The sequence below is a fragment of the Macaca mulatta genome, chromosome 5 (genome assembly GCF_049350105.2).
Source record: "Macaca mulatta isolate MMU2019108-1 chromosome 5, T2T-MMU8v2.0, whole genome shotgun sequence".
Taxonomy (NCBI): domain Eukaryota; kingdom Metazoa; phylum Chordata; class Mammalia; order Primates; family Cercopithecidae; genus Macaca; species Macaca mulatta.
The window spans coordinates 37,128,010-37,140,076 of record NC_133410.1 but is presented as its reverse complement, the minus strand read 5'-3'; the positions used below and the strand labels follow the sequence as shown (position 1 = coordinate 37,140,076).

Genomic DNA, 12,067 nt, shown 5'->3' with positions numbered 1-12,067 from the left:
TTAGTAGAGATGGGGTTTCTCCCTGTTGGTCAGGCTGGTCTTGAACTCCTGACCTCAGGTGATCCACCTGCCTCAGCCTCCCAAAGTGCCGGGATTATAGGCATGAGCCACCGTGCCTGGCCCCGAATATATTTTTTAGAAGGCTGAGCGGAATCAGATTAGGAATTTCACTTCTATGTTATTTTTCATATCATTCCTTAGGAACCAAGCACGTAAGCATCAATAGGACAGAGAATTAGGATCTGTCTGACTTTCTCTTCCACTGGAGACCAACAGACTATTAAAACTCTTTTGGGTTTTGAGGGGAAAGGAATCAGAAGACATCAGCATGGACTCAGCAAAAACAAGTTGCTTCCTAATTATGCTATGGGTAAGATGCTTCTTGAGTTTTCATATTGACAACTGCGCTAGCCTCCTAACTGGTTTCCCTCATCTGTCTCTCATCCCTCTATTCTATCCTTCACTCCAAATTCTCCAAATAAATTCAACCATTTCACTTCCCTGACCAGTGCCTCTAATAGCAACTGTCTTAGTCTGTTTATGCTGCTATAACAAAATACCCGAGACTGGGTAATTTACAAAGAACAGAAATTTATTTCTCACAGTTCTGGAAGCTGGGAAGTCTAATATCAAGGTTCAGGTAGGATTGGTGTCTAGTAGAGTCAAGTCTCTCCTCCCAAGATGGAGCCTTGTTGCTGCATCCTCACATAGTAGGAGAAGGGAGGGGGGCTTAATATGTTTCATGAAGCCTCTTTCATAGGGTCATAATAGCATTCACAAGGGAGGAGCCCACATGACCTAATCATCTATTAAAGACCCTACCTCTTAATACTATAACTTTGGTCATTAAGTTTCAACACATAAATATTGGAGAAGACACATTCAGACCACAGCAGCAACTTTCTTTCTTAGGGGACTGTCCAACTCCTTCAGCAAGGCATACAAAGCCCTGTAAAATCCAGCCTTAGCCCTTCCTTCCTATCTCACCTCTGACCATACAACTTGTAAAACTCTAACCCAGCAGGTCCAGCTACAGTGGGCATCTCATCATTGCCCAACCTGCTATGGCATGGCACATGCTATATTTTCTACTTACAGCATACATTCAATCCTCACCCAATCCATTGGCCTGGGAAACTGCCAGTAGGCCTTTAAAACCCACTCGAACGTCCCATGGAAAATACATTACATTTACTCTGAGTCCTTTCAGAAGATACATCTATGATGAACAGCTAGATATTACAGGGAACAACTTCCCTTCAACATAAAATGAATTTAAGAGCGACTTTAGCTGTCTGAAACAGAGAGGGGAGCACCGTCAGGCAGGATGTTCCTTATACTGCGAAGTGTGGAAATAGAGAATGACTTGCGAAGGTCCTGAGACAAGATCCGTCCATGTCCACTGTTCAGTGTAACCTATTTAATTATTAGCTGGCTATTATTCTTACGAAGAGCCAAAAATCTCTCTACAAATTTCTACCGTTCCTAGTTCTGCCCTCTGGAGCAATTCATAGTTTGTCTCTTGCTTTTTGTACATGAAGCTTTTCAAACAACTGCAGGCATTTATTACACTAGTTCTCCTATTCTCCCCAATTTTTTCTTCCTGACTTACAGATGTTTGCTAACTCTTGAAAATATGGCATTCTGAACTTATATTTGGCATATAAAACACCATGATAGTTCTTGAGGGCACAATCATGCGTTATTTGGCTTTGTACCCCAGCCCACAGCAAAGCACATGACCAACACATTGGTAGTATTCCAACAAATGAATGAATACCAAACCTCCAAAATTTCAAATACCTACATTACCTGATCTTAAGAAATGACAACTTCCAATACATGGTCAGAATGAAAGCGGCCAGGAAAGGTTCCCTGCAGGATGGGCAGCCACTCTTCAGATGCACATCAGCAACCACACTCAAGTCCACCTCTTTCCTTGGGGTCCTGCATCAGGCTTCTCCCCCAAATCTCAACCCCAATCCAGTGTCTTCTGAAGTTCTCCCAGTGCCAGGCCAGCCCTGCACTGCGCCTTCTGTGGTTGTGGGTTGAGGCTGACAGGCCACAGTGAGTAGGGTGGATGCCTGAGCCTCCAAAGGGAGGAAAGGTATTCAGAAGAGAGAAAAGCGAGAAACAAGAGATTTAGCTACTTCAGTATATCCTAAAATGGTGACCCACATGGCTCTGATCCACTGCAATATATTTCTAGACTTAAAAACAGGCTGTAGTTTAAAATGTGACCTTTATGGAAGAACTTTGAGCAAAATTCTATCATTAATAAATGAGGCCGGGCGCGGTGGCTCAAGCCTGTAATCCCAGCACTTTGGGAGGCCGAGACGGGCGGATCACGAGGTCAGGAGATCGAGACCATCCTGGTTAACACGGTGAAACCCCGTCTCTACTAAAAAATACAAAAAACTAGCCGGGCGAGGTGGCGGGCGCCTGTAGTCCCAGCTACTCGGGAGGCTGAGGCAGGAGAATGGCGTGAACCCGGGAGGCGGAGCTTGCAATGAGCTGAGATCCGGCCACTGCACTCCAGCCTGGGTGACAGAGCAAGACTCCGTCTCAAAAAAATAAATAAATAAATAAATAAATAAATAAATAAATAAATGAATGAAAGGCAGCAAAAAAAAAAAAAAAAAAAAAAAAGTAGGGGGGAGAACCGATGGTCATTCTGTGATGAATATTCCTACTACTTCCAGAAATACTTTCTAGGAAGCTAGTCTAGTCCATGACCAACTGGAAGAGAAAGAATGCAAGCTGCATATACAGTTTAAAATTATCTAGTAGGCACATTTTATTTTTAAAAATTATATTTAAAATTTTTTTAATTTTTCAATGTTGTGGGTGCATAGTAGGTACATATATTTATGTGGTACATGAGATATTTTTATACAGGCATACAATGTGTAACAATGACATCAGGATAAATGGGGTATCCATCACCTCAAGCATTTATCTTTTGTGTTACAAACAATCCAATCACACTCTTTTGTTTTGAAATGTACAAATAATTATTATTGACTATAGTCACCCCGTTGTATCAAATACTAAACCTTATTTATTCTTCTAACTATTTTTTTATACCATTAACCATCTCCCCTCACTCCTCACCCCCACTCCCCTTCCCAGTCTCTGGTAACCATCTTTCTACTCCCTATTTCCGTGAGTTCAATTGTTTTAATTTTTAGCTCCCATAAATAAGTGAGAACACACAAAGTTTATCTTTCTGTTAGTAGGCATATTTTTAAAAGGTAAAAATGAAATAAGTAAAATTAATGTTAGTCATGTAATTTAATCCAATATACCCAAAATATTACTTCAACATGTAATTGTTATAAAAAACGATTGAGATTTTTACATATTTTTTCAAATGAAGTCTTTAAAATCCACTGTGTTTTTATACTTACAGCACATCTCATTTCAGATGGGTCACATTTCAAGTGCTCAGTAGGTGCAAGTGACTACTGATTACTGTACAGGACAGTAAAGGTCTAAGCTATAAATAAATCTCCCTAAGATGCAAGTCAACTTTAGGAGCAAGACACTTGTAAAATCTATTCTTAGGGATGGGTTTATTTTAAAAACTAATTATCAAACTCAAAGCCTTTGCTAAAAAATGCAAAGTTATATAAAGGCATGTGTGTAAAACAATAAAAAGACTTTTAAAAAGTATCTAAGCATCTATCACAAGGTGGATGCTTCTGGAGCCCACAGACTCATTTTTCCAAGTCAAAAATAAATTAGGTAATCAATCCGGTGTTAAGAACCCAAACCTTCCAACAAATACTTTGGAGTTCATGCAGTCCTGGATATTCTTTTTATAGATGAAAAGGAATTCCTGCCAGCCCTTGCACCCAGCAACCGACTTCTGTCTAGTGTGACAGACGGTCAAGTGCTGATTAGCTGACATGGATACACTGTTCCGGGCAACCCTGCACTGAGTCATAGCTGCCACATGGCACCCCAAATGAAACTTTACATAATAAATCAGGATGGGATTAAAGGCGCCCAGTGCAAATTTAATATAGGTAAGAAGTCCTCCAAAACATACCTAACAAGACCGCCTCTGAATGATTACCTGTGTAGCAAAAGAGACAAATGTTTGAAATTTAGAAATTGCGACCAAATGTAGAAGGGGAAAGAGGTGAGAATATTTGAAAAATAATACTATGTTCTTCAGCATAATCACCCTCAGAAACAAAATGCTCTAGCTCAGTGCTGTAATCTTCGATCTTCACTCTAGAAAGAAAGAAAGTAACGAGCCGGCAAATATAACGGCCAAGAAAGAGATGCAATTGAAGCCAGGCTCTATTGAAAATCCTGAAATAATGGTGCATATATTAAGTGGCTAACTTAAAATTCCAAGCAGATGGTGAATTATTAAAACAAATTAGTGGCCGGGTGCAGTGGCTCAAGCCTGTAATCCCAGCACTTTGGGAGGCTGAGATGGGCAGATCACGAGGTCAGGAGATCAAGACCATCCTGGCTAACATGGTGAAACCCCGTCTCCACTAAAAAATACAAAAAAAAAAAAAAAAAAAAAAAACTAGCCGGGCGAGGTGGCGGGCGCCTGTAGTCCCAGCTACTCGGGAGGCTGAGGCAGGAGAATGGTGTAAACCCAGGAGGTGGAGCTTGCAGTGAGCTGAGATCCAGCCACTGCACTCCAGCCTGGGCGACAGAGAGAGACTCTGTCTCAAAAAAAAAAAAAAAAAAAAAAATTAGTAATGGGTAAAATACAAACTGATACAAAGTGACACCCAAAAATAAAGTTTCAAAATTTTTTTACATTTAAGTAATAAAACTTAGCCAAGGCAACAATGGTTTTTGATATGGGGGATGGACTCCTCCTAATGACAGGAAAACAGCTTCAGACTGCCGTCTTGTTTAATATGCGAGGTAATATGCAGCCCGGAGAGGCTGGGTAAGGTGGCACTAGGTCCCATGCCGTTACTCGGAAAGGTGATGTGCTTACAGGGTCTCATGCAAGAATACACTGGTTCCTTACAGGAAATTTCAAAAGGAAACATATATTGGTTTAAAATCAATATGCAAAGAGTCAAGTAGTCTTAAAATTAGTGGTAAGGGAGCCCACACGGTTCAGTCTCAGATATGTGTCACCTTCAAGAAATGCAGTTTTGTTGCCAAGAATCATAGAAAAGAAAACCCGTTTTGTCAAAGGACATTAAAGGGAATCCAAATACATCTTCTCCAGCGATGTTTAATAAAGTCGACTTCTACATGTCGGTTTCCCACGCAGCTGCTCTGTTTCACTCTCCCCCGCTCCACCCAGGCCCCAGGCTCCTGTATCGCACTGTTCCCCCTCAAACTTAGCCTCTCTCCCACTGAGAAATAAGACTTCCCCTTTGGGAGAGGAAGGAACCAGGTTAGCAATTACCAGATTCTTTCAGCAGAATGGAAAAGGGGAAGCCTGTGAGCATTTTCACATTAATGACATCTGTCCCATCACAGTTGTTAAACACCCACGCCATGTTCCTAGTGGACACCAAATCCAGAGGATCAGAATCTTACTAGAGTCGGGAACGGTGCTTGAAGAGCCGTGACATATTTCCAGTGCGATAAGAAATGCCGGTTAAAAAACATTTGGCGTGGCCAGGTACAAGTGTGTCACGCCTGTAATCCCAACATTTCGGGAGGCTGAAGCGAGCAGATCACTTGAGATCAGGAGTTCGAGACCAACCTGGCCAACATAGTGAAACCCCATCTCTACTAAAAATACAAAAATTAGCCCGGAGCGGTGGCGGGCGCCTGTAATCCCAGCTACTCAGGAGGCTGAAACTGGAGAATCTCTTGAACCCAGTAGGCGGAGGTTGCAGTGAGCTGAGATGGCACCACTGCATTCCAGCCTGGGCGACAGAGAGAGACTCAAAAAAAAAAAAAAAAAAAAAAAAGGCACTTACACCAAAAATACTTTCATGTACACTGTCTCTGACTTGACCTGGGTCTGGCACACACTCTGCCCACTGCCCTCGACTACACACCAGCCTGCACTTCTCCACCTATTACCATCTCAAAAACCCCCACCATTTCCCACTCAAAATCCCCTCTTTCCTTTGACTGATGTAAAACAGCACCATGTAATGTCATAAGCCCCAGCCCAATACTTCTGCTACCTGCTCCTCAGTGCTGGAAAGTCCCTTTAAAGGAAGCAGAGCTTTTTCCTCCATGGATAAAGAAAAGGATGAAAATGCAATTACTCTTATGAATGATCTAAAGTGACAATCAGTATGAGGGGCAGATCAGATTTTCTTCTGAGCAGAGATTTTTTAGAAGAGGCAAGGCTGAAGAACTGGAGAGAAGAGGAATCCCGAGATGATTTTCTTAGACTTGAGAATGTTGCTAGGTCTGAACCTGGGCAGACTCCTGATTTCTTTGGGATGTGATGAGGTGAAGATCTAGGCAGGGTCACTCATGCAACCATCAGTTTCCAGAGTGGATACGTTCGTTTACTTACTATGGACTCAAAGGCCATGCTACATTTTAACCCAGGAACTTATGCCACTGTGTTCACACATTCTGAGGGATGTTCATGGGTGTTAGGAGAAAATATAACCTATGGTCTCATACGTTTAGGGAAAGTTAGTGTAAACAAGGTTAAACAGCCTATCTTGCTATAGGAATTTTCAGAGTTTTTAATGCACTAACGTACACCTCAAGAGGAAAATAGAAAATACAGTGTTTCCCTAGGAGAGCAGTTCTCGGAGTGCAGTATGCATAACTCAGTGAACCAATATTTTCCAAATTGTCGAAGCATGATGGTACAGAATCATAGCTGCTGAAAATATTTATTAAAGTGCTAGACAAGCCAGGCGCAGTGGCTCATGCCTATAATCCCAGCACTTTGGGAGGCTGAGGCGGGTGGATTACCTGAGGTCAGGAGTTTGAGACCAGCCTGACCAACATGGTGAAACCCCGTCTCTACTAAAAATATAAAACAGCCAGGTATGTGGTGCACGCCTGTAATCCCAGCTACTCGAGAGGCTGAGGCAGGAGAATTGCTTGAACCAGGGAGGTGGAGGTTGCAGTGAGCCAAGATTTTGCCATTGCACTCCAGCCTGGGCAACAAAGAAAACTCCGTCTTAAAAAAAAAAAAAAAAAAAAAAAAAGCTAGACAGATCAATGGATTTTAATATAACAAAGTGCAAAAAATACTTTGATACGGTTTCAGATTTCAATTACAGCTAACCTTTAAAAAACTACCACTTGTCAAGTTGTAGCATTAAAGAAAAAGAGCCACAATTTTCTAAAAAGACTGTGGATATAGTTCTCCATTTTCCTACTATGTAGCAGTGTGAGGCCAAATTTTCTTCATATACTCAATTAAAATGATCCATCACAACAGAATGAATAGAGAATCAGCTATGAGAATCCAGTTATCTTCTATGAATACAGACATTAAGGAGATTGGAAAAAAATGTAAAACTCTTATTACTAAATATTTTTTGGAAGACATAGTTATTCACAAAATGTCTATGTTAACATGTAGATGTTTATTACTTTCATTTTTTTAACAAATTAATATCTTTACAATATCTGAGTTTTAATTTCTAACAGAGTACGTATTAGTAGATACAACCCAAATAAACTGATGGTCTTTTGGATCCTTAACAACTTTGAAGAGTGAAAAGAAATCCTTAGAACAAAATGTTTGAGATGCTGCCTTGCTGCATTTGATCATGGAAGCTTTTCCACGTGGAACAGCTTAAGTATGCAAGGCGTCTTCAAAAAGTTCATGAAACATGCATATTATTTAAAAACTATGCATAGATTTCCTTTTTTTTTTTTTTTTTGCAACAAATAAACTTGTACTAACTTGTTGTAGCATGTCTGAACAGGATCTAGGCTGAGGCTCTAAGAAGGAGAAGACGTCAGTTTGAAAAGACCCCCTACCAGAGAAACATGAATCCTGCTAAAATTGAAGCAAGAAGAAACATCAAACTTATGGTGAAGTTTGGGTGGAAGAATGGCGAAATCACTGATGTTTTACAAAAAGTTTATAGGCACAATGCCCAAATAAATCAGCAGTTTACAAAAGGATAACTCATTTTAAGAAAGGACGAGGCCAGGCGCGGTGGTTCATGCCTATAATCCCAGCACTTTGGGAGGTCAAGGCAGGCAGATTACTTGAGGTTAGGAGTTTGAGACCAGCCTGGCCAACATGGTGAAACCCCATCTCTACTAAAAGTACAAAAATTAGCGGGGCATGATAGTGTGTACCTGTAATCCCAGCTACTTGGGAGGCTGAGGCAGGAGAATCGCTTGAGCCCAGGAGGCAGAGGTTGCAGTGAGCCGAGATCGCACCACTGCACTCCAGCCCGGGCAACAGAACAAGACTGAGTCTCAAGAAAAAAGAAAAGAAAAAAAAAGAAGAAGAAGAGATGAGACAACATCGAAGAGGCAGCCTGCAGCAGCAGACCATCCAGATAATTTTTTGAGGAAAATATTCATCTTGTTCATGCCTTCACTGAATACGACCAACAATTAATAAAACAAACGAATAGCCAATATCACAGACATCTCTTCTGGTTCAGCTTACACAATCCTGGCTGAAAAATTAACACTGAGCAAACTTTTTACTAGATGGTGCCAAAACCATTGCTCCCAGATCAGCTGCCAGTGAGAGCAGAGCTTTCAAGGGAAATTTTTAACTGGTGGGATCAAGATCCTGAAGCATTTCCTCAAAGAACTGTAACAGGTGATGAAACATGGTTTTACTAGCACAATCCTAAAGATCAAGCCAAATTCAAGCAATGGCTACCAAGGGCAGAAGTGGTCCAGTCAAAGCAAAAGTGGACTGGTCAAGGGCAAATGGTTGCCAACAAAATAGACATTTTGTTTGTTGACCTTCTGGAGGGCCAAAGAACGATAACATCTGTTTGTCAAGAGAATGTTCTGAGAAAGTTAGCCAAAACTTTAGCAGAAAAAGGCCTGGGAAAGCTTCACCAGAGTCCTTCTCCACCATGACAATGTTCCTGCTCATTCTTCTCATCAAACAGGAGCAATTCTGCAAGAGTTTTCATGGGAAATCATGAGGCATCCACCTTACAGGCCTAATTTGACTCCTTCTGACTTCTTTTTGCTTCTCAATTTTAAAAAATCTTTAAAGAGCACCATTTTTTCTTCAGTTAATAATGTAAAAAAGACTGCATAAACATGGTTAAATTCCCAGGACCCTCAGTTCTTTAGAGATGGACTCAATGGCTGTTAACATTGCTTACAAAAGTGTCTTGAACTTGATAAAGTGTATGTTGAGAAATAAAGCTCATGTGTATATATGTTTTTTACCTTTTAATTCCATTTTTCCACAACATGTTTTGAAGTTTCCTCATATTCTATGGAACATACAATAGAAAACACAATCTCACGGCATGCTTATACAATTATTCCTTCACATGCCTCTTCTCCCCAGACATTACCCAGTGAATTAATTAGATGCTGATCAAAGGGTTTCCTCGCAGACTGTAGTTTTGTGTTTATGACGCTGGCAGTAAATGCATATGTCTTCTCTGGCAAATGCAGTTGGTGCTGACCTCATCTCTTTAGAAAAGGCCTTAACCTGGAGAATTATTTTACCTAGCAAATGTTGTAAGTAGTCAAGAGAATGCTCCTACAGCAGATAATCCTTTGCTATGAGATACAGTGACAGTGGTGTTCCAAGAACAGGAAATCTATCATGCTGTTAGCATCATGGCCAGTGTGATTTACTGTTTTGTTTCCAACAACAAAATCACTGATTGAGGTACATACCTATGCTACAAATTATTCTTTTATAAAATGAACAGAGTAATGACAATTTGTGTTTGCAAAAATGGTATGCAAGCCAAAAATAACTTAAGAACTAATTCATATTTCAACCATAGTTTTTTAGAATATAGAGTAAGTCCAATTCTCTACTTGGGGAAAGACTGGAAGTCCCAATTACAGAATTTGGTTATAAATCTCTTTCTCTTGTCAGGCATCCGAATGACTGGCCAGAAGCCTGTTCTCAGATGGCTATAAAAGATTTTGGGAAAAAGTCAAATGTGTAAAGTGCTGAACAATGATTCCATGCAAAAACTCCCCAAGGAAACTCAGTCCAAATACTATATAGAGCTGGACTGCGGTACAGGCTGTTCAGTCCTCTCATTTTCATTCTGGAATTTGTCCAAATAATAGGAGCCATTAAGTTATACATGTCATTTTAAAAATGTTCCTCAAAGATGACCAGAATCTCATCTTTGAAAGCTGAAGATACTCATCTAGGTATCCTGTTTCTTTTTACCTAAGACATGAAATGAAATTAGCATACAATCTGCCTCTAGTAAAATTTTCTTGAATGACAATGTTTTTATGGCTATAAATGCTTACTAAGTTTCAGGTCCAGTGCTACCTCATTTAGTCTTTCCAGCAACTCTATTGGATAAATACTGTAATTATTCCCATTTACCAGATAAGAAAACAGACTCAATTGCCTGAGGCCACCCAGTTTATGGGTGCAGAAGTAGGATTAGAATACAGGAAGTTAGCCCCTCTGAATCACCAAGCCTAATGCTGTCACGCCCACTTGAGATGGATGCATGGACAATAACATGAAATGATTTATAGTATGAGAGTTTGATTCTGTGAGCGAAATGGTGGTTTTGAGCTCCATATTAGCCTTTATTTCACAAAGCCTTCTCTACACTTTGGGTGTGTGTTAGGCTCTCTTCTCAGTCCTTCTGTTGTGTTCTATACATGGATCACGTGGTCCTATTCCCCACTAATGCTCCTGCCTGCCTACAAGCCTCTGCTAATATCATCTCCAACAGCACCTGCAACAGCAATTCTGAATGACTAGAAGAACCAGCAAATGAACAAGCAAAAGGGCATCTACTTGGTACCAAGAACATTAATTTCTAAATAAGTTTCTTACACCCTAGAGAGTATATAAAATAACATAATGGAGCGCAGAGAGAAAACTTCAGCATTTCTATTCAGATTTTAAACTTGAAAATATGAGAACCTTTCAAGGCTTCACTGACAGTTGACATGTGAATTGACACTTGCACCTTCACCCTGTACATGTGGCAGAAAGCTTGAGTCATATGTGACTTGTCTTGCTTGGCACCCAAAACAACGGTGAGACTCCACAGTCCATGGGGTTAGCCGTGGAGCCCTGAGCTCAACTGAGAAAGTGGCTATTTGCATTGTATTTTCAATTTTATCTCAGCTAATTCTCATAAAATGGACAAGCATCTTCAAATGAGTCCTGCCCAGAACTACAACGAATGCTAATAACAAAGCAAGCACAAATGAACAAGAAAAGAGCAGAGCTTTTACCATGTCTCATATTTTTTTTCAACCACATCATGGGCTAATAACAAGCTAATCAGATTTGACCTGAGGTTTGCGAAAGAGAAAAACACAACCCCTAACAGCATCAAAACTTAGATACATATCCACCGTTCTTATCAACCACCTTTGCCTAAGTGAACATTATGCCTTGGGAAACTGGCCAGGAGCATTTTTACACAGTTTACGAATAACTATATTTTTTTCTTTTTCTTTTTTTTTTTTTTTGAGACAGCATCTCGCTCTGTCGCCCAGACTGGAGTGCAGGGGCAGCGATCTCGGCTCACTGCAAGCTCCGCCTCCCGGGTTTACGCCATTCTCCTGCCTCAGCCTCCTGAGTAGCTGGGACTACAAGCGCCCGCCACCACTCCCGGCTAATTTTTTGTATTTTCAGTAGAGACGGGGTTTCACCGTGTTAGCCAGGATGGTCTCGATCACCTGACCTCGTGATCCGCCCACCTCGGCCTCCCAAAGTACTGGGATTACAGGCGTGAGCCATTGCGCCGGGCAAATAACTATATTTTTCGTAATAGGATTGCAAATGTGGAGATTTAGAACTTTGCCACTCAAAGTGCAACCTGCAAAAGGCAGCATGAGCACCTCTTGGCAGCTTGTTACCGATGTAGTCTTGGGGTCCACACAGACCCACTGAATCAAGATTCACATTTTAACAAGATCCCCAGGTGACTCACGAGCACATTTCAGTTTGAGAAGCACGGCTTTAGAACATTCGTCT

At 40.9% G+C, this 12,067-nt stretch overlaps 1 protein-coding gene across 13 annotated transcripts in view; it reads right to left on the bottom strand.

Annotated features, from left to right (window-relative positions):
* TBC1D1 (TBC1 domain family member 1) overlaps positions 1 to 12,067 on the bottom strand; it is a 249,960-nt gene that overhangs the window by 225,682 nt on the left and 12,211 nt on the right.